We start from the raw sequence: 21,974 nt of genomic DNA on the forward strand, positions 1-21,974 counted from the left end.
GAAGGACCAAAATAGCGCCGAAACATGTAGAGGAAAAAAGAAAAACCCTCGTTTTTTTGCTGAAACCCATCGGCCGAAAAGCTCCGCAAGATTCCCATATGTACTCCTTACTTATCCCAAGTTTTTGTGCTCTCCGTGTGCCTCAATGTCGTATCATCAGATGAGCTCACACTGGCAGTTCTACAGTGCTCGCTTTAGTCTTTTCACAGATAATACAATCAGGTGTTCAGAACGTACAATTTCTGGCGAATGCCGATGATATTTACATATATTATTGGCCTAAACTAATGCATCATAAGGTCATCATCACGCTCCATCACGGACGCAAAGAAGCAAGTGTCCACCACTCCCAGTTCTAGTTTCTGTTCCAGATTAGTTCTAGTTTCGGTTCCGATTTTAGATTTACTCTCATTGCATGTTTTTAATCCAATTTTAATTCAGTTTCAGTTTCGATTTCGGTTTGTGGTCCAGTTCCAGTTCTGATTGTGATATGCATTCGTCTTTCTATCCAGTTATTTGAATTTGGAACTGATCTTAGTTCCAGTTGTATCTTCAATTTTAGTTCAAGTTTCGAGTAGGGATCAAGTTCTCGATTCGGCTTCAGTTCGGGCCGGAGTTCCCGTCCCTCTTCCATTTTCAGCGCATAATTTAGTTCTGGTTTCGGTTTCAGTTTCAGCTTGGGTTTGTGTTTCAGTTCCCTTTTCGGTTTAGATTCGTGATCCCCTTACACTCCAGCTTACGATTGCAGCTACTATCTCAGTTACTGTTCCGATTTCAGTTCAGGTTATGACTAACATTCAAGTTCCGCTTTAGGTTAGGTTTTCCGCTCTGAGTTCCAGTATGTGGGCCTTTTATTTGGTAAATAAAAATCGGAACCAATACAGTTCCAGGTTTCAGCTCAGATCTCAGTTCCGATTTCAGTTCAGATTGCAGTTTCGGTCGCTATTCAAATTAATGTTCCGGTTTCGATGTGCGTTCCTGCTATTGTTTTCAGTTTGTGGGCCGGTGGGTAAGGTTCCGATTTTATTTAAAAATTTTGTTCATGTTCCGGTGTCTGATTTGATTTTAATACAGTTTCCAATTTTAGCTCCCGTTCCAGTCTCTGTTCCAATATCGGTTCCGATTTCCGTTCTGCTTTCCTGTTGCGGGTCAAATTTTAGTTGATTTCGGCGTCAGTTCCAATTGAAAATCTGAATTAAGTTCAGCCCAGTTTTCAGTTCCGGGTTCAATTTAAATTCTGGTTCCAGTTTCAGTGCTTAAGATTTCGGTCTTAGTTCCAATTTCGGTTTTCGTACTGGTTTCGGCTTTTAGTTTCGGAAGTTGGAGGATTTTTTTACGATTCCAATTCTAGTTCCGGATTCCGTTCAAGTTTCTGGTATCGGTTCCGATTCCGACTCCAATTTCAGTTATGTTTTCAGTACATTTTAGAGTTTTAGTTCAAGTTTGGTCTACAGTTTCGCTGGCTGTTTCAATTTCGAATCCTAATTAGTTTTTGTTTCAGTATCAGTGTAAGTTCCGGTTTCGGCTTCGAACTAAAGGTTCCGATTTGTGTTTCATTTCAAGTTCCAGTTTTGGTTTCTCACTCAGTTTCAACTTCGGTTCCCGATTCTGATATATGTTTTCGATGTCAGTTCAGGTTTTAGTTCAAGTTTGGTCTTCAGTTTCACGGTCTATTTCAATTTTGAATCCTGGTTTAGCTCTTCTGGCTTGGGATTATGCGTTCCCGTTTGTGTTTCAGTTCAAGTTTCAAGTTTCGGTCACCGATTGTGATATCTCTTTTCGGTTTTGGCTTTAGTTCAGTACTTGGTTTCAGTTCTACTTCAAGTTTCGATTTCGGTGATGGGAAATTTTCTGGTTTTTCGCAGTTTGTACGATCATATTCAATAATAAGTTCGCTAGGATAAGTCCTAGAGTCATTTAGTAATAATAATAATAACAACTTAGCCAAAGTCCTCTTCCGATTTCCATCGAGCTATTTTAATTTTTACTACAAATTGTTTTATTTAACGGCAGGTTAATACGACTGTTGAGGGACGAGCACGCTTAGAAAAACGTTTTCTAAATAATCTCGATGCTTCTTTTCCCAAACTTGACCGCATTGATTGAAACACAAAGATATTAAAATGCGGTTTTCTCTCTAGAAAATAAAAACTGCACTCCTATAAGGTTAGGTTAAGGTAAATTGGCCGTGTCCATAGTGTTACCAGAATTTGTTTTACCACCAAACGGAAGAACGCCCCTCAGGTGCCCGGACTTATGTATATATGTCTACCGTCGATTCAGTGAATGTTGGACCCTCCTTTGCCAACTCATCGTCCTTTTCATTACCTTCTATCACTTTATGACGGTGAACCCAGTATAGATGTGTGGTCAAAGCCTGAATGATGTTTTCCAATGCTTCCAAAACAGTTCTTTATGAAGTACTGTGTGAGATTATCGCCGCCTGACTATCAATATATATATTGACGTGACTTACCATGCTTCCTCCAGAATTTCTCCTATATGCAACTAGAAACATTATGAATTTAAACGTACGAATTTTCTTGTGTGTGCTTTTGAATTGCTTTGACAATCAGTGTAAGTAATTAGCGAAGCAAAAGCCAAAATCTCAAGAAAATCTTGAACGCCATTTCGTTCTCTTTTTCCATGGTTAAATTTTTTAGGTGCAACACAAAATTTTCTAATTTTCATACTTTAAATAAAGCGACTAGCATACCAAAAGCATTATCCTAAAAAAAAAATAAAAAGGAACTAAAAAAATGTTAAGCATTTCCTTTATATAAATGGACAAATATTAGCAAAATATACCTCCCTGAAGTTGGCAAGACAAATTTTATGTGGAAAAAAATTAACTATTGGGCAAATTTCCGTGAATTTACCGTAATTTATCCGTGAAACAAAAAAAAAAAATTTTTCGCGGCCATATTTTAGAAAATATCTATCACTTTTCGAAAACCATGCTACATACCAGTTAGGAAAATAATTCTTGCATGTGAATTTTCCGTAGATACGTGTGGTTTTCTGAGGGTGGCACCCTGACTTCACATGAAGTTGGCATGCCACACGATATTTTATAAAATATGTATAGTCGCGGAAAATTTTTTTGTTTCACGGATAAATTACGTAAAAGTTGTCTTGCCAACTTCAGAGAGATTTCGACCTCTTATTGACCTCTTGATTTTAAACTTTTGACATAGAGATTGTAAAAATATTTATGAGAAATAATAATATAAAAGTGGAGCGCACATTACTTTGAAATGAAGCGCACATTAAAGGAAATGCTTACCTTTTTATACTCAGAGTGCTTTGCACACAGAGTATATTAACTTTGATTGCGTAACGGTTGGTTGTACAGGTATAAAGGAATCAAGATAGACATAGACTTCCATTTATCAAAATCATCAGTATCGAAAAAAAATTTGATTGAGCCATGTCCGTCCGTCCGTCCGTCTGACCGTTAACACGATAACTTGAGTAATTATCGAAATATCTTGACCAAGTTTGGTACACGTGCTTATCTGGACCCAGAATAGATTTGTATTGAAAATGTGCGAAATCGGATGATAACCACGCCCACTATTTATATATATATAATTTTGGTAAACACGAAAAACCTGATTTTTTAGTTACTAATACACCTAGAATGTTGAAATTTGACGTGTGGACTGATAGTGAGACTCTTGATGAAAATTTGAAAAAAAAAATTTAAAATGGGCGTGGCACCGCCCACTTGTGATAAAATCAATTTTACAAATATTATTAATCATAAATCAAAAATGGTTAAACGTATCGTAAAAAAATTCGGCAGAGAGGTTGCCTTTACTATAAGGAATGTTTTGAAGAAAAATTAACGAAATGGGTTAAGGACCACGCCCACTTTTATATGAAAGATTTTTAAAGGGTCGTGGACGAATAAAATAAGATATATCTTTGCAAAAAAGAGCTTTATATCAATGGTATCTCATTTCGCAAGTGTATTTATAACAGTGAATAGGAATAACTTCAAACTTTTAAAAAGGGGCGTGGCGCCGCCCCTTTTATGACTAAGCAATTTTCTATATTTTGGGAGCCATAACTCGAAGAAAAATTAACATATCGTATTGAAATTGTGTACACATATTTTCCTTATAGCAGAAAATATTTCTAGCAAAAATGGCCGAGATCGGTTAAAGACCACGGCTACTTAGATATAAAACAAGTTTAAAAGGGTCGTAGACTAGAATAATAAGCTATAATTTAGCAAAAAATTGTTTTGAATCAATGATATTTCACTTATCAAGTTTTATTGTAAAAGGAAATGGGGAGACATTTTTTAAACGGGCGGTGCCACGTGTTATGTAGAAAAGTAAATGAAATAAAATGTACAATTGAAGCTCACGCTGAGTATATAATGTTCGGATACACCCGAACTTAGACACATTTACTTGTTTATTTTCGTCTTTTCTTAAATAATTCGATTAAATCACCTTTAATCTTTTTTATTTTACACATTTCGTTGCCGTTTTTGTCTTTTAATATTTCTTAGAATGGGCTACATAGATTTCAAACTAACCAATCCCAACTGAAAAGGACTGAAGGGCATTAATTAAGTCCAAATGTAAACAAAAGAGATCACTCGCATATAACCAGAAGAGAAAAGTGAATACCAGATACATAAAGAGAAATAAATAAGCGGTTGTTCGGGAAGGCTGTTCGTGAAAAGTCTAGACCTTACCAGCGCAAGCTGAGGAATAAGGAATCAGTTTCATTAGAAACGCTATAATTGAAGAAAGCTTGTAATGTAATTGTACTACTGCCACAGTAGAACTGCAAATAAAGAAAATTTTGCCACACTCAATATTTGAGTTATTTATTGGACAGTTCAGCGATTCGAACGCTAATAGAAGTGCCATAATAATCATCAATTTCCTAAAAATCGTTACAATATTTTTTCTTGCGTTTTCGATATTGCTCGCCTTCAGCTGAAAATTGCTGCAGGTTTCTTTCTGTTATTGCTTGTTCGTTTTTATACCCAGCTGTAATTGTTAATTTTATTTAGAAATTAAATTTTTTTGGGTGTGTCCCAAACGCATTGCGAATGGCGAATGGCGTTGTGCCACCTGTCGATGGAATTATCTCTTTGGACTTCACCCCAATTTGGTGATATTATACATACTCCATTTCTCGATTAGATATAACGCCTTCCTCCACTGTTGGTGTGTTCCAGGAAGTGGCAATCCAATACATGTTAACTCGAAATAACTCAATAAGTTTTGTATTGCGAAATTATATTCATTTTCTTCGCTATCGATATGAAATTCTCTGGAAGAAATGCAAGAGCTACTAAATATTTCAATTTATTCGCGCAATTTGCACAATTTTAAAACTTTTTTGCAGCACTAACGTTTGGATATGTCTCCGGACATTTTTGGTTAAGTGGAAAAACAACCATGAACAAATGCTTCGGGAAAACTAGACGGCTGAAAAAAGTTTCAGAGGTCAAAATTCAGAAAGTAATCAGACGACAAAAAACATTGCATTTTGCGCTACAAGAAATAGAAATAATTTTTTAATGCTTGTGAAAGTATGCAAAACTTATTTGAAATAATCGTACAAAAATCTAAAATAGAATATTTTTAAGAGCCCTAGTGCATACCCCAAAATCAAAGAACTCTAAACGTTTGCAAGGCGCGTCATCAGAAAACTGTTGGCTTATAATCCGAGGCTTGTTTTTTCTTTTGGAGCGTGTTTTGACGGGTTCCAAGCCCAGCACACAACTCTCTCAGCGGGAGTGATAATATTACTATACACGTTTGTAAAGCGAGCCGCTTGATCAAAGGCCGACACCCACTTGCAGTCGCACTTTTTGTTGGTCGGACTATGCCGATAAAATCCCCCAGCTAGCCCTTAAACCCATTATGTGGGTTGTCGCCTCCTCACATTAGCTCACTATTAAACGTGTGTTCAGTGACCTCTCAGAGGATACTTGGCGCCAAGTGGCCTGTAGAAATGAGCTGTTTGAACCGCATGTAAAAGAATTGCTTTGGCCATACCCTGATGAATGGTAGCCAAAAGCTTTCGTGAACTTCCACACAACGCACAAAGAAAGACACATCTTCACTCTCACTCACTACTGCGGTATGGGAGCGGGTGTCTTCTGTGAACAACTTAAGGTGTCGCTGTCAGTCCGTCATTCTAATTTCTTTTTGCAATCGGAAGTTCTGGGTATGAGGTGTGAGGTGTGCTTTTACGCGGCGCTCATGGTGCTTAACTCACAAATCACTTCATCTAATGCCGTCAGCAGCTGAAAGAGGTCGCCTCAAGATGCAGCTAACTTCGCAAACATAACCCTGGTCACAGGAACATTGATCGCAACGAACTTGCAAGATGAACTTGCAAGGGCAGGGACACTGCCTGAAAGCGGTCGAGATGCATCATTTACTTACATCAATCAAAACAAACATACATATCAGATTAAAGGAGCTGCTAACTCTGCAGACTCCACTCCAGACTCCACTCCACTCTGCAACTGAGACTTCTCCGGCAACTGCAAGATAACTAAGAGAATCGGGTCAAATTACAAACGAGAACCTGGCCAAATTACTTACTTACTTAACTGGCGCTTCACCGTTTAAACGATTATGAATGTCCAATAAGGCGCGCCAGTCGCTTCTTCGCTCTCCAAACTGGCGCCAATTGGTCACTCCAAAGGAGTTTAAATCATTTTCCGCCTGGTCTTTTTAGCACAGTGGGGGCCATCCTCTTCCTCTCTTTCATAGGCGGGCTCCGATAGAAACACTTTCTTAGCCGGACGTCATCTTTCATTCGCATAACATGACCTAGCCAGCGTAGCCGCTGCATTTTAATTCACTGGACTATGATGATGATGTCTGCGTAAAGCTCGTACAGGCCATAAATCTTTCGAAGAACTTTTCTTTCTAGCACTCCCATAGCCGCTTCATCTGATGCTGTCATGGTCCATGCTTCTGCACCACATAACAGGACGGGTACGATAAGTGACTTGTAGATAATGATTTCCGTTTGCCTACCTAGCCCAAAGTAGCATTTATTGGAGAGTGATTCTTCGCAGGATTTCAGAGCTGATGTTGTTGTTAGTGTTAATGCTGGTTCCCAAATAAACGAAGTCTATTACTATTTCGAAATTATTGCTGCCAACAGTAGTGTGGTTGCAAAACGCATGTTAGCTGGCTTTGCTCAATGACAGCAGGTACTTCGTTTTGCCCTCAATCACTATCAAACCCATTTTTATAGCTTCTTTTTCCAGTTTGGAGTAAGCGGAACTAACGGTACGGGTGTTCATGCCGCTGATATCTATATAATCAGCATACGCCATCAACACGACCTTGTACATAGGTCAAAAAAGAAATGTTTAGGATCACTACCACAATTGCGAGACACTGGCCGCTTGGTCTGCAAGCTGACAGAGAGCATTTGCTGATTTCCAATAAATTTAAATGTTAAAAAAGAGGATACAGGGTTTAATATAATGAACTGAATTTAAGAATTGACGGCTCACGATTTTTCGGCCTTTCTTGTTTACGGCAAAAGTAAAACTCAACTCTCTCGCTTCCTGTTCGTCTCTCTTCGCTGCCACCAGTTATCCTCGTATTACCGGTGCCAGGCCCATTAAAAAAAAATTAGAGTCTTAATATCTGTCCGCACATCAAATTGTATCATTCTAGATGAATTATTTACTAAATAATCAGGTTTTATGTGTTTTCAAAAATTTTATATATGTAAAAAGTGGGCGTGGGTACCATCCGATTTCCCTAACTCTTAATAGCGATGGGAGACGAGCGCCAAGGAAGCCATATACCAAATTTCACTATTTTGTTCTCAATATTTACTCAAGTTATCGTGTGCAAATGGACGGACAGATGGACGGACATGGCTAAATCAATTCCTTTTTTATCCTAGGCATTTTGATATATGGAAGTCTATATTTATCTCGATTCGTTTATGCCCGTTATGTTACCGTCTTTAGCTTTAACTTAAATTTAGAGGTAATTTTGTTTTTTTCAAATTCTTAAAATCTTATTTTTTATTTACACGTGTCAAAACAGATAAAACTAATTAAGTGTACCAATTGTACTTTTCATTAAAAACACTTTCATTGTACACATGCCAACTCAATAACACACTTTGCAAATACATATGGGCAAGTCCTTGGTAACGGGTGTCAACGCATTTCAACCTGCATAAAAGAAAACATGAGCAGTGGACTGAACGGATATTGCAAAATTTGAACCAACAATTGCGCGTACCTCAAAAATGTAAGTACATGTATGATGAAGTCCGGACGCGACAAAAAATAGAAGCAGTTTTTTAATTCTTGTGAAAGTATGCAAAACTTAACGAAGCGAAGGAAAGAACAGAAGGTGAAATAAAGACTTAACGCTCGTACATTTTCGAAATCTGAAATATCTTTACACTTTATGATATTGAAAATATATTCTTTGCGAGACATCTAGTTTTAGGTCTAGTAGAGTAAACCAAGTCTGCATACCTGGAACTTCGAATACGCCCTCAAAGTCCGGGCTAAGAGCCCAAAACCCCTTTTCGTAAGCGGAGACGTATACTGGTATATAACTTCCCTCTATTTATTCTTCGAAAAATTTGTAGGCCATTAATAAGCACGTTCTTGTGTTTCTAACGATGTGAAAATGTTAGTTTTATAGATGAAATAGAACAAAAGTACAAAATCAATCAAAACTTTAAAGGGGCCATATATAATTTTGCGTTCAAAAACTCACGAATATAATAAATCCAGTCTAATTTGGAAAAGATATTCCCATTTAACTATTTCTAGTTGACAAATATATATACGTATATTTTTTTTAAGCAGATAAGATTCACAAGAAACAAAACTCTAAACAAAAATTCCGGCGAGTTTTTTGCCTTCTCACATTCCTCGTATTCCAAATAAATATTCCTTGTGAGTTATTTCACGTCTCCCTTTCATCCTATTCTGAACAATGTTCGAAAAAGCGGAAACCGGTTATGGGAGAAAAGTAGGTATTATGAGTGAGAGGGAGATTTCTCTGTCATTTCTTAGGAGTTTTTCACTTGCTAAATTAAAGGAAATGCATCAAAATAGTCAAAGAAAATTGGTTCTTTTAAGAAAGAATACTTATTTGTAAAAATGTCTGCTAAAATATGTACATTGTACTACAATATTCTTTATTTTAAGTCGAAAAGTGTATCATAAGCAATGGAAGAGCTATTAGTATATTGATGCAGCCATCCAGAAATTGCGCAAGGATTTTTTAAGAAGGCTTAAATAGATTTTGGCATATGACGAAAGACGAATTCAATTCGACTTGGCCACCAGAAAATTGCTTTGCTGAATGGAAGCAGGCAACTCCGACGGATTTGTATTATCCCGCCGTCTTCTTATGCTCCTCTGTTGATGTTGCTGTGGCACCAATTCATTCCCCATTTCAGTGAATACCACATGAAATGTAATACTGAGCATTGTTTATATTTTATTTCTTAATTTCAAACAAATTTGCAACAATAATTAAACTTTTGAATTTTCTAAACAAATTTCAATTGACAAAACAGCTGACTTCGAAAATTCGAAATTCCTATTCCCCAATAATTTTCTCCCTAGGAGGAAATAATTGGAGGAATTTTTCCGCAGGAATAAAAAACTCCGCGAGAACAAAATTCCGAGGGAATATTTAGAATCGGGCTGAATATAATTAGTACTGCTTTCTTTTGTTGTTTTCATATGAAATTGTTGAATAAAGCAATAAAACCTACATTAATCTTTAAAATTCATATCTTGGTGAAACCAGAACTGATTTTAGATTTTCCTCAGATAATCTCTTGTATATATAAATTAAAAAAAGATACAACAATTTAAATTTTCGTTATATTTTGTAAGATTTCTCTCACATCTCCAAGGATCAATTGACGGTTAATACACTGTTGAAAGCCCAAACTGCCCTCTTTTTGACAACATATAAGTTTTGTTCGTTGGCTAAACAGACATACAGTTATATATATATTTATATTTATTTATTTATTACGACTCTAAGAGCCTAGTTCAAAACATAAAAATATGATTGCATTAATTAACATGTGTACTTAATCTAAATTTTTAAATTAAAGAAAAAATTTTCATTATGACACATGTATCACTAATGCATTTAAATCTCAACGGCTATATCATTCAATCGGCCTAGATTTGGTGTAGTCATACAACCGGCTGCTAAATAAGTTTCTATCACATTTTTTATATATTCAGGTAGTTCGTTGAAGTATTTCAACCCTTTGGAAAAAAGACTATTTTGTTCCGATTCTGTTTTATAATTTGGCAATTTAAAATTATTTCTCTGCCTTGTATTTATATCATGGACCTGGTAATTAAATGTAATACCTGTTCTGAGATACTCTGGCAAAATTCCGTGCTTTATATTATAAATAAATTTCATTGTGTTAAAGAATATTTGTTGTTTAACGCTCACCCAATTTAAACTTAGAAGCATGTCTTTTATAGGAGTATCATAACGTTTGCTTAAAATAAAGCGCATTGCTTTATTTTGCATTTTTTGCAACTTACCAATTTGCGAATCTTAAATAATAAAAAATATTGTTGAGCAATAAATAAAGTAAGGCTCAACTATGGATCAACTAATGGACATGACAAATTTTAGACACCAATCAAAAATGTTACCCGAACTTTCTGGAAAATTTTTAGTAAATGGACTTATTTAACATTTGAAAGCTTTTTGAATTTCAAGTCGACGTTTGCTTACTAGGAAAATAAGAAGGATAAGGGCAGAATCAATTTATAAAACCTCCGTTTTCCAAAGTTTTTTAATGCTTTTTCTTTTTGATTTCCGGTTTGTGATGGACCTTATTTGGGAATCGCCCACATATAAATAAACAAACAATTGAAAAAGTATAGTAAAATGCGTAATTTTGTTTCGCTAGAATATCTATAAACACATTTGATTGGTTATATTGATAGAGCTAATTCAGCTAAACTGACTGAATCTTGTACCGCACTATTGGAGAACTGCTAGTGTAGCTTTCCTACCAAAGGCGGGAAAGATCGGTCACGTGTATCCCAAAGACTATAGACCCATTAGCTTAACATCATTTCTGCTCAAAACCTTTGAGAGGCTGATAGATGTGTACATAAAGTCCAACGTGGATGAAAAGCTGCTCTCCACAACAAAACATGCGCACACCAAAGGCAAGTCGGTAGACACCGCATTGCATAGGGTGGTAATAAGCATAGATAAAGCCCTGGAATATAAGGAATATGCTCTAGGATTCTTCTTAGACATTGCCGGGGCTTTCAATAATGTTTCTAAATGGTTTATTATGGATGGTCTTAATTACATTAAAGTATATCCAGCCTTAACAAGATGGATCGTCTGCATGTTAAATTGCAAGAACATTACATCACAATGGGGATTGTACGAGGCCACGAAATCTGTGGACAGGGGCACGCCGCAGGGAGGGGTGCTACCGCGTCTGCTGTGGACGCTGGTCCAACTGCTCAGACGATTTGATGAGGGACCCGTAAAACTTACGGCTTACACAGATGACGTTGCAATTGTCATAAGTGGAAAGTGCCTTCTAACGATTAGCTCTTTGATGGATCGGTCGTTTCGGGATATTCATACCTGGGCATCAAATGTCGGGTTGAAAGTCAACGCGGAGAAGACGGGTATAGTCCCAAATTGGATCGGACCTCTGTTAGGAGGGATGACCCTACAGGAGAAACCTTGCACAAAATATCTAGGAATCATCCTAGACAGTAAGCTGTTATGGAAGCTCAACGTGGGGGAGAGGGTGAAGAAGGCGTCAACTGCACTTTATGCATGTAAAGGATGCTGGGGTGTATATGGGGCTTATCGCCCTCTCCTTCTCATTGGGGTTTGTAAGCCCTATTCTATATTATGGAGTTCTTGTTTGGTGGAAAGCCACACAAAAAAACAACCTACCTCACAAAATTATTGGGGGTATGCAGACTATCCAATGCTTATCATTACGGGAGCCCTGAAAACAACCCCGACGGCTGCACCGTATGCTATTCTGCATATAAACCTGTTAGCAAAGAACATAGTGTTAACAACTGCAACCAGGATCGTGGCATCGGGGCAGCTTGAACGCCGACAATACGGCCATAGTAGTATAGCGTCATCAATCACAAGACGAACATACTACCTTATTCTCTATCTGCGCTTCGAGGGCGGTCTTAAGGCCACAATGGAGACATACGGTTGGCGCAATGGTGCTGAAATTTCGGACGAGGCGATAAATGTGTACACAGATGGTTCCAAGGTAGTGGAAAGATTAGGGTCTGCGGTATACTGTGCTGATCCGGAAATAAACAGATCCTACAGGCTGCCGGATTACTGTAGCGTTTTCCAAGCGGAAATATTAGCCGTAACCAAAGCAGTAGAAACTTTGGAAGAGAATAGCTTGAGCTGCAACCGTGTTGACTTTTATATTGACAGTCAAGCAGCAATTAAGGCATTAACCTCACATAGCACAGCATCTAAATGCGTGTTAGAGTGTAAGCAGTATCTGGAGAGAATCGGGACAGGGAAAAGCATACATCTAGATTGGGTCCCAGGGCATATGGGAATAGATGGGAATGAAAAAGCGGATGAACTAGCTGAAAAGGGCGCATCCCTGGCAGCTTGCTTCTTAGACTCCCAATTAGACTGGGCGAGATTAAGCGAAGGCGAGGAGGTGCAGATGATCGACCAAGCAAGAAAGGCGTGGGTTCAAGCGGGGGGCTGTAATTTGTCGAATTAGACTAAAAAATTTGCTTCTATCATTAAAAAGACAGGACTGTATACTCATGACGGGTATTCTGACTGGACACTGCCTTCTGGCGCCACATGCCTTTAAATTAGGCTTGGTCAGTGATAGCAGATGTAGGAAGTGCGGGCTGGAGGAGGAAACGATCGAGCACGTTCTGTGCTCGTGCCCTGAACTTGCCAGGCTAAGACTCCAGCTATTAGGAGTGATACAGCTGTCAGATCTAGAAGCAGCAAGTGGCTTAAGTCCTAGGAAGCTTCTAGTATTTGCCAAGAGGACGGAGTTATTTTATAACTCTGGTCCTGGTTTTTGATAGGGTTTTTCGGTTTGATAATTAAAAACAAACTTCTGGTAATACTACAAACTCATTCAGTTTATGTGAGGTCCACATGGACCGGCCAGTTCAACCTAACTTTACCTAATTCAGCTAATTAAGATGCCTGTGCAGCTAGTTTAAATAAATAAAAAAAAAACAAGTAAGGGTGTCTTAGTTTGGGTGTACCCGAATATTATATACTCAGCGTGAGTTTCCATTGTGCAGTTCATTTCAGATAAATAAATTTTTCGAATTTTGTTACGAGGGATTTTTTTGACGCTCTAGAAACGTTTTGTAATGCTTTCTCGGAATAGAGGCGTGGCACCGCCCATTAAAAAATGTGTCGTAATTTCCTCTTACAATAAAACTTGTTCAGTGAAATATCATTGATACAAAACTACATTTCGCTAAGATACAGGTTTTTTTTCTATTCTATTCTACGACGCTCTTAAACACCTATTTTATAAAAGTGGGCGTGGTTTTTAACCGATCCCGTCCACTTTTTCTAGAAAAATGTTTCATTTTTCTTGTTATAATTTCACTTGGAAAATAAAACACCATTGATATAAATCTCTTTTTTGCACAGATATAGCTTATTTTATTCGCCCACGACCTTTTAAAAACCTTTTATATAAAAATGGGCGTGGTCCTTCATTGATTTCGTAAATCATTCTGGATGAATTATTTACTAAATAATCAGGTTTAACATGTTTTCCGAAATGTTATATATGTAAAAAGTGGGCGTGGTTACCATCCGATTTCCCTAACTTTCAATAGCGATGGGAGGTGAGCGCCAAGAAACACCTATACCAAATTTCAATATTTTGTTCTCAATATTTACTCAATTTCTCGTGTGCACCGACAAATTGACGGACGGATGGACATGGCTAAATGAATTCCTTTTTTCATCTTCAGTATTTTGATATATGGAAGCGTATATTCATCTCGATTCGTTTAAGTCCATATGTTACCAAAGTTAATAAAATCTAAGCGCAAGGCACGCTAAGTATAACAAGATTGACTTTGTCTAGCTTTAACTTAAATTTAGGGGTACTTTTGTTTTTTCAAATGCTTGAAATTTAGATTTTATTTACGTGTCAAAGCAGATAAAACTAATTAAGTGTACCCATTGTACTTTTCATTAAAAATACTTTCTTGCACAGGCTTCAACCCAATAACACACTTTGCAAATACATATGGGCAAGTCCTTGGTAACGGGCGGGCCATTCTGACGTATTTCAACCTGCATAAAAGAGAACATGAATATTGGATTGAGATATTACAATATTTGAAGCAAGAATTGTGCGTACTTCAAAAATGTAAGTACATATATGATAAGGGCCGGACGCGACAGAAACAGAAGTAAAATTTCAATGCTTGAGAAAGTATGCAAAACTTAATGAAGCGAAGGGAAGAACAGAACTGAAATAAAGACTTAACGTCGGTATATTTTTCAAATCTGAAATATCTTTTTAAAACGCTTAAGTACGGTTACGCACGCGACATGAGGACACGATATATGCAGATAAGATTCACAAGAAAAATGCAATATAATTTCTATTGCTTTCTTTTGTGTCTTCATATGAAACTGTTGATTTTGAATTTTCCTCAGATAATCCTTTGTATATATAAATTAAAAAAGAGACACAACAATTTAAATGTTCGTCATATTTTGTAAGATTTTTCTAACATCACTCAAGGAATCAATTAACAGTTCATACACTGCTCAAAGCGCAAAATGCCCTCTTTCTGACAAGATATAAGTTTTGTTCGTTTGCTAAACAGACATACAGTTATAGGCCTAATTATATGGATCAACTAATGGAAGAGAGGTAATGGACTTGACAAATTTTAGACACCAATAAGAAATTTTACCCAAGCTTTCCGGAAAAATTTTGGTAAACAGACTTATTAAACATCTGAAAGCTTTTTTAATCACAAGTACTAGGAAAATGAAAAGGATAAGGGCAGGATCAATTTATAAAACGTCCGTTTTCCAAAGTTTTTTTTAATGCTAAATAAAAGACTAGACAAAATTTTAATAAAAGCAAAAGGATGTTATATTTTCTTAGTCTGACCTCTTTTGAGTTCCGGTTTGTGATGGACCATATTTGGGAATCACCCCCATATAAATAATCGAACAATTACAAACAAATTTTGTTTGTATAGCAAAATGCGTCTTTCGTTTCGCTGGAATAACATAAATACATCGCACAACAAAAAACAAGTGAAGGCTGTCTAAGTTTTGGTGGGAGGCCCCCGCCCCCTAAAAACAGTTATAATTTAGTTATTATATTTTATCGTATTTTTTACTGAATAACGCCAGGGGGTGAATTAACGTTCTATGAAGTGGTGAAGTGAAAGCATTTTTCACCACTTCATCTGATATGCGATTCAGGTTGAAAAAAAAGTGATATTTACTGCCAAATTTTTTCCGTTTAACGAATATTTATTCACCGTTTAATTTGCCCGTGAAAAATCTATATATACATATGTATAAAAGAAAGTGGTATTAGTTACACTATTTATAACTCAAGAACGGATTTGGCTGAAAATTATTGCGAGAGGTAGCTTAAAACCAGGAGACGGACATAGGATACTTTTTATCCCGTCTGGATGGTTTTCGGGATCCGTCCGGGATCACGTCGGGGTCATTTCGGGCAAATTTAGTGACCTTTCCCGGATGGTGCTTGGGATCCATGCGGGAGCCCGTCAGTGTCATTTCGGAACTTTCTCGGGGCTATTTCGGGATCATTTCTGTGTGGTTCTCTGGATCAGTCTAGAATCGAGTCGTTGTCATTTCGGGACTTTTTTGGGACCATTTGTAGACCCTTCGGGGAGCATTTCTAGATGGTTTTCGAAATCCGTCCGCGATACCGTCGGGGTAATTTCGTGGCTTTTTCTAGGTAATTTCGATGATTTGGGGATCCTATCAGGTTATCAGCTCATTTAGTTTTTTTTCCTCTATTACAAAAATGAAATATATTAGACAAACAATTTTTTTTTTAAAAATAACGCAGGTTAACGTGAATAGTCCATATATTTTATTTTCTCCTTGCGGACGAGGCCGCGGGTAAAAGCTATTATATATGTATATATACCTCATTACGATCCTTTAATTTTTCTTCGAGTTATGGCTCCCGAAATATATAAAATTGTTTGGTCATAAAAGTGGCGGTGCCACGCTCATTATCCAAAATTAAAATTGTTTTTTTTTAATAATTTGGGAAAAATTTAAAAAACGTGACATCAGGACGGACAAGGCGACAGCTGTTTCGATTATACCTTGTAAATGTCTTCAAAGCCTTTTCTCCCGGAAGTGGGATTTGAACCCGCGCTCCTACGATAGTTGAAAGTGTCACAAACGCATTCAGCCACGTCATGCCTTAGTTGTTGTAAAGTTTTTCCCAGTTGCCTTCTCTGCATATTTAATCTTTTACACACTGCATATTTCGTATGTAATTATGTGTTAAAGTTATGCTTGGTGGTAAGGCGGTTTTCAAAGAAACTTGGTATTGTTGCTGTTTTTGTTCTATTTATAGAACTACAACGAATTAACCAATTTTTTCTATTTGTAAAATTTTTTCCTTTTTCTTGTTATAATTTCACTCGGAAAATGAAACACCATTGATATAAAGCTCTTTTTGCAAAGATATAGCTTATTTTATTCATCCAATATCCTTTTAAAAATATTTTATATAAAAACTAGCGGACCCTCACCCGCTTCGCTGGGTGAAAGAAAAATAGAAATGAAAAGCGTTCTTCGTTTTATTCTTGTTTTATTATTTAATTCATGTTTGGGCATTATTTTGTGACTTATTCTAATAACAATGTTTTATTTATTTTAGTGACTTGCTCTAATGATTGTAAACTAACAACTTATTTTAAAGCCTTCTGATGCACAACATTTTGGGTTTTATTTTCATGCGGTATATAAATATACAGTAACGATGGTTTCCCTACTCGCGAACATCCTACATACAGTTGTCCATGTCCAACGCATGGATGAGTTAGGTCAATTCCACACAATTGAAGTGTTTGAACTTGAGACTTATTGATTTTAATAGCAAAAGCAAGGCGAATGGGAAATTGAAGTAGCTTATAATCAAAAGGTAAATCTTTTGGAATCATTGGAATGCGCGTAATCAAAACATCTTCACCTTTAAATTTGCCTTTCAAAATTGTTGCTTCAATTACATTGTTCATTGTCCGTTTCACTGCTAATCTTGTCCCATTGCATAGTTTCGGCTGATTGATATTTCGCAACATATTGATCACTGCGCCGACTTCCAATTGCAAACGATGTGGTGGCAAACCAGGCAAATCAAGTGAGTTCAAAAATTCAATTGGATAATTCACTACATCGTCGCGATTAGTGATTGAATCAATTGATTTATAGGTCACAACTTCACCTGGAATTTGAGTCAAAATACTGGCATTGATTTCATTGACATCGACATTTTTGGCAGCTAATATCGCTCTCTCGCTTAGCCAATCTTGATTTCGATAGTTTATGCAATATTTGGGGATACATTCTGCACTAATTGTACTCTTGTTTCTGTTACGGGACAAAAATTAGTTGGAAGTGTGATCATGCCTGTATTCTTTAACCTGCCACATATATCTTGGAATACCGTTGATCACAATATTGTCCCCGTATCATCCAAGATGCATAACAATGACTTTTTGGATGGAATTACTGATCTTTGCCTTAACCAAATCAACTTCTTTCCAAATATGTATGGAAAATTCTTAGGCTTAGCATTTGTTGACAACATATCTAAATTCTCTATAAATCGGTGTGAACCTCTTGTTTTGCCAGAAAACGTTTACCATCCTTATCTTAAGATAACTTACGAAATCATAAGCAACGAAGTCGGCTGCACTAACAAAACACGTGTCTCTACCAGATGCTTTGATTTTTCCAAAACTAATTTCAACAATTCAAATAAAAAGTTTTCTGAGATAACGTGGCCTCGATATAAAGGGGATATAGAGCAAAACGTTTTACATTTTAATAAAACCATTTATACTTTATTTGAAAAACATGTGCCCAAACGCACATGCTCGTACATTGAACCAGTGCAAGCCTGGTTTACTAAAGATTTAAAAGCTTTAAAAAATAAGAAATCTTGTTTATTCAAATTATATAAGAGAACTGGTTTACATTCTGATTACGCACAGTACGTTATTTTCCGTCATAAGTATTTTGAACTTAATAAAAAGTGTTATAAAGCTTACATATATAAAATTAAAAGAAACACTATTTGCAACCCGAAGTCTTTTTATGATTTCGTAAATTCTAAACGCAGAACTAACGGGTTTCCTTCTGCCATGAAGTTTAGAAATAGCATTTCCAGCGACGATCAAGAGATTGCAAACTTCTTCGCTGAATTCTTTCACTCTAATTACTCTGCTGTGGTTGATTCATCACCTACAAATTATCCGTATGAGCTCCATTCTAGTAACTCAATATATGCCCCACATCTGTTGCCTCAAGGTGTTCTACTACATCTAAAGACCCTAAAAGAATCCTTCAAATACGGTCCCGATTTGATCCCAACATGTTTCCTTAAAAAAATGTGCGGAATACATTTACCAACTCCTTATTGATCTGTTTAACCTCTCTTTAAAAAATGGCATTTTCCCGACTGCTTGGAAGGAATCTTTTCTTATCCCACTCCATAAAAATGGAAGCAAGTCGTCTATTGAAAACTATCATGGAATAGCAAAGCTCTCCGCTATCCCTAAGCTTTTCGAAGCAATCGTTACTAATCACCTTACATTTTCGATTTCTACATTGATAGATGTGTTTGTACGATATGGGTATCAAATGAAAGGTGTTAATGAGTATTTTAAAAGGGAGTGGGCCTTAGTGCTATAAGTGGACGCCTTTTCGAGATATCGCTATAAAGGTGGACCAGGGGTGACTCTAGAATGTGTTTGTATGATATGGGTGTCAAATGAAAGGTGCTAATGAGTACTTTAAAAGGGAGTGGGCCTTAGTTCTATAAAAAATAAATAAATGTAAGGCGCGATAACCTCCGAAGAGATCTAAGACCGAGCTTCTCTTCCAATTTGCGTCGTGCTCCTCTTGATTTTCCCTACAAATTGGTCGGACGGGGCCTACATGTTTTATGCCGACTCCGAGCGGCATCTGCAAAGCAGATGAGTTTTCACTGAGAGCTTTTCATAACAGAAATACACCCGGAGCGCTTGCCAAACACCGCCGAGGGGCGACCCCGCTTAGAAAAATTTTCTTCTAATTGAAAAACCTTATTTCTAAAATTTTGATGTTGCTTTGCCCGGGGTGCGAACCCAGGGCATACGGTGTGAGAGGCGGAGCACGCTACCATCACACCACGGTGGCCGCTGTTAATGATTATTTAAAACGCCAGGTGTTAATGATTATTTAAAACGCAGTGGGCCTTAGTTCTATAGGTGGACGCCTTTTTGAGACATCGCCATAAGGGTGGACCAGGGGTGACTCTAGAATGTGTTTGTACGACATGGGTATCAAATTAAAGGTATTAATAAGGGTTTTAAAAGGGAGTTACCCTTAGTTGTATATATGAAGGCGTTTTCGAGATGTCGACCAAAATGTGGACCAGGGTGAACCAGAACATCATCTGTCGGGTACCGCTAATTTATTTATATATGTAATACCAGGAACAGTATTCCTGCCAAAATTACAAGGGCGTTTGATTTCGCCCTGCAGAACTTTTGTCATTTTCTTCTACTTAATATGGTAGGTGTCACACCCATTTTACAAAGTTTTTTCTAAAGTTATATTTTGCGTCAATAAACCAATCCAATTACCATGTTTCATCTCTTTTTTCATATTTGGTATAGAATTATGGCATTTTTTCATTTTTTGTAATATTCGATATCGAAAAAGTGGGCGTGGTAATATTCGGATCTAGGCCATTTTTTATACCAAGATAAAGTGAGTTCAGATAAGTACGTGACCTAAATTTGGTAAAGATATGTCGATTTTTGCTCAAGTTATCGTGTTAACGGCCGAGCGGAAGGACAGACGGACGACTGTGTATAAAAACTGGGCGTTTCTTCAACCGATTTCGCCCATTTTCACAGAAACCAGTTAGCGTCATAAAATCTATGCTCCTACCAAAAGGATTGATAGATTTTTGTTCGATTTATGGCATTAAAAGTATTCTAGACGAATTAAATGAAAAAGGGCGGAGCCACGCCCATTTTGAAATTTTATTTTAAATTTATATTTTATTGCACCATATCATTACTGGAGTTGAATGTTGACATAATTTACTTATATACTGTAAAGATATTAAATTTTTTGTTAAAATTTGACTTTAAAACAATTTTTTTTTAAAAGTCGGCGTGTTCGTAATCCAATTTTGCTAATTTTTATTTAGCACACATACAGTTACAGGAGTAACGCTCCTGCCAAATTTCATCATGATATCTTCAACGACTGCCAAATTACAGCTTGCAAAACTTTGAAATTACCTTCTTTTAAAAATGGGCGGTGCCACGCCTATTGTCCAAAATTTTACTAATTTTCTGTTTTATGTCAAAAGGTCAACCCACCTACAAAGTTTCATCGCTTTAGCCGTCTTTGGTAATGAATTATCGCACTTTTTCGGTTTTTCGTAAATTTCGATATCGAAAAAGTGGGCGTGGTTATGATCCGATTTCGTTTATTTTAAATAGCGATCTGAGATAGGTGCCCAAGAACCTACATACCAAATTTTATCAATATACCTCAAAATTTACTCAAGTTATCGTGTTTACGGACGGTTTCAGTTTCAGTTCGATTCGCGAACCCCTTACACTCCAGCTTACGATTTCAGCTACTATCTCAGTTACTGTTCCGGTTTGAGTTCAGGTTATGACTAACATTCAAGTTCCGCTTTAGGTTAGGTTTTCCGGTCTGAGTTCCAGTATGTAGGGCCTTTTATTTGGTAAATAAAAATCGGAACCAATACAGTTCCAGGTTTCAGCTCAAATCTCAGTTCCAATTTCAGTTCGGGTTGCAGTTTCGGTCGCTATTCAAATTAATGTTCCGTTTTTGATTTCAATTCTGCTGTGCGTTCCCGCTATTGGTTTCAGTTTGTGGGCCGTATATATTCTGGTTAAGGTTCCGATTTTATTTCAAAATTTTGTTCATGTTCCGGTGTCTGATTTGATTTTAATACAGTTTCCAATTTTAGCTCCCGTTCCAGTCTCAGTTCCAATATCGGTTCCGATTTCCGTTCTGCTTTCCTGTTCCGGGTCAAATTTTAGTTGATTTCGGCGTCAGTTCCAATAGAAAATCTGAATTAAGTTCAGCCCAGTTTTCAGTTCCGGGTTCAATTTAAATTCTGGTTCCAGTTTCAGTGCTTAAGATTTCGGTCTTAGTTCCAATTTCGGGTTTCGTACTGGTTTCGGCTTTTAGTATCGGAAGTTGGAGGATTTTTTTACGATTCCGGATTCCGTTCAAGTTTCTGGTATCGGTTCCGATTCCGACTCCAATTTCAGTTATTTTTTCAGTTCATTTTATAGTTTTAGTTCAAGTTTGGTCTTCAGTTTCGCTGGCTGTTTCAATTTCGAATCCTAATTAGTTTTGTTTCAGTATCAGTGTAAGTTCCGGTTTCGGCTTCGAATTAAAGGTTCCGATTTGTGTTTCAGTTCAAGTTCCAGTTTTGGTTTCTCACTCAGTTTCAACTTCGGTTTCCGGTTCTGATATATGTTTTCGATTTCGATGTCAGTTCAGGTTCTAGTGTCGGTTCCGATTCCAATTTCAGTTATATTTTAAGTTCACTTTATGGTTTTAGTTCAAGTTTGGTCTTCAGTTTCGCGGTCTATTTCAATTTTGAATCCTGGGTTAGCTCTTCTGGCTTGGGATTAT

At 37.0% G+C, this 21,974-nt stretch overlaps 1 protein-coding gene across 23 annotated transcripts in view; it reads left to right on the forward strand.

Moving 5' to 3' along the window:
• Lar (tyrosine-protein phosphatase Lar) overlaps positions 1 to 21,974 on the forward strand; it is a 1,659,242-nt gene that overhangs the window by 41,135 nt on the left and 1,596,133 nt on the right. For 20 of the 23 annotated variants that reach the window (XM_067764572.1, XM_067764575.1, XM_067764574.1 and 17 more), the window contains 2 exons: positions 8,064 to 8,273; positions 14,269 to 14,424. The gene's annotated coding sequence lies outside the window, so the exon portion shown is untranslated. The remainder of the gene's footprint in view (positions 1 to 8,063; positions 8,274 to 14,268; positions 14,425 to 21,974) is intronic. The other 3 variants (XM_067764577.1, XM_067764586.1, XM_067764569.1) reach the window with 2 other exon arrangements.

The sequence above is a fragment of the Eurosta solidaginis genome, chromosome 2, assembly GCF_040869045.1.
Source record: "Eurosta solidaginis isolate ZX-2024a chromosome 2, ASM4086904v1, whole genome shotgun sequence".
NCBI lineage: Eukaryota > Metazoa > Arthropoda > Insecta > Diptera > Tephritidae > Eurosta > Eurosta solidaginis.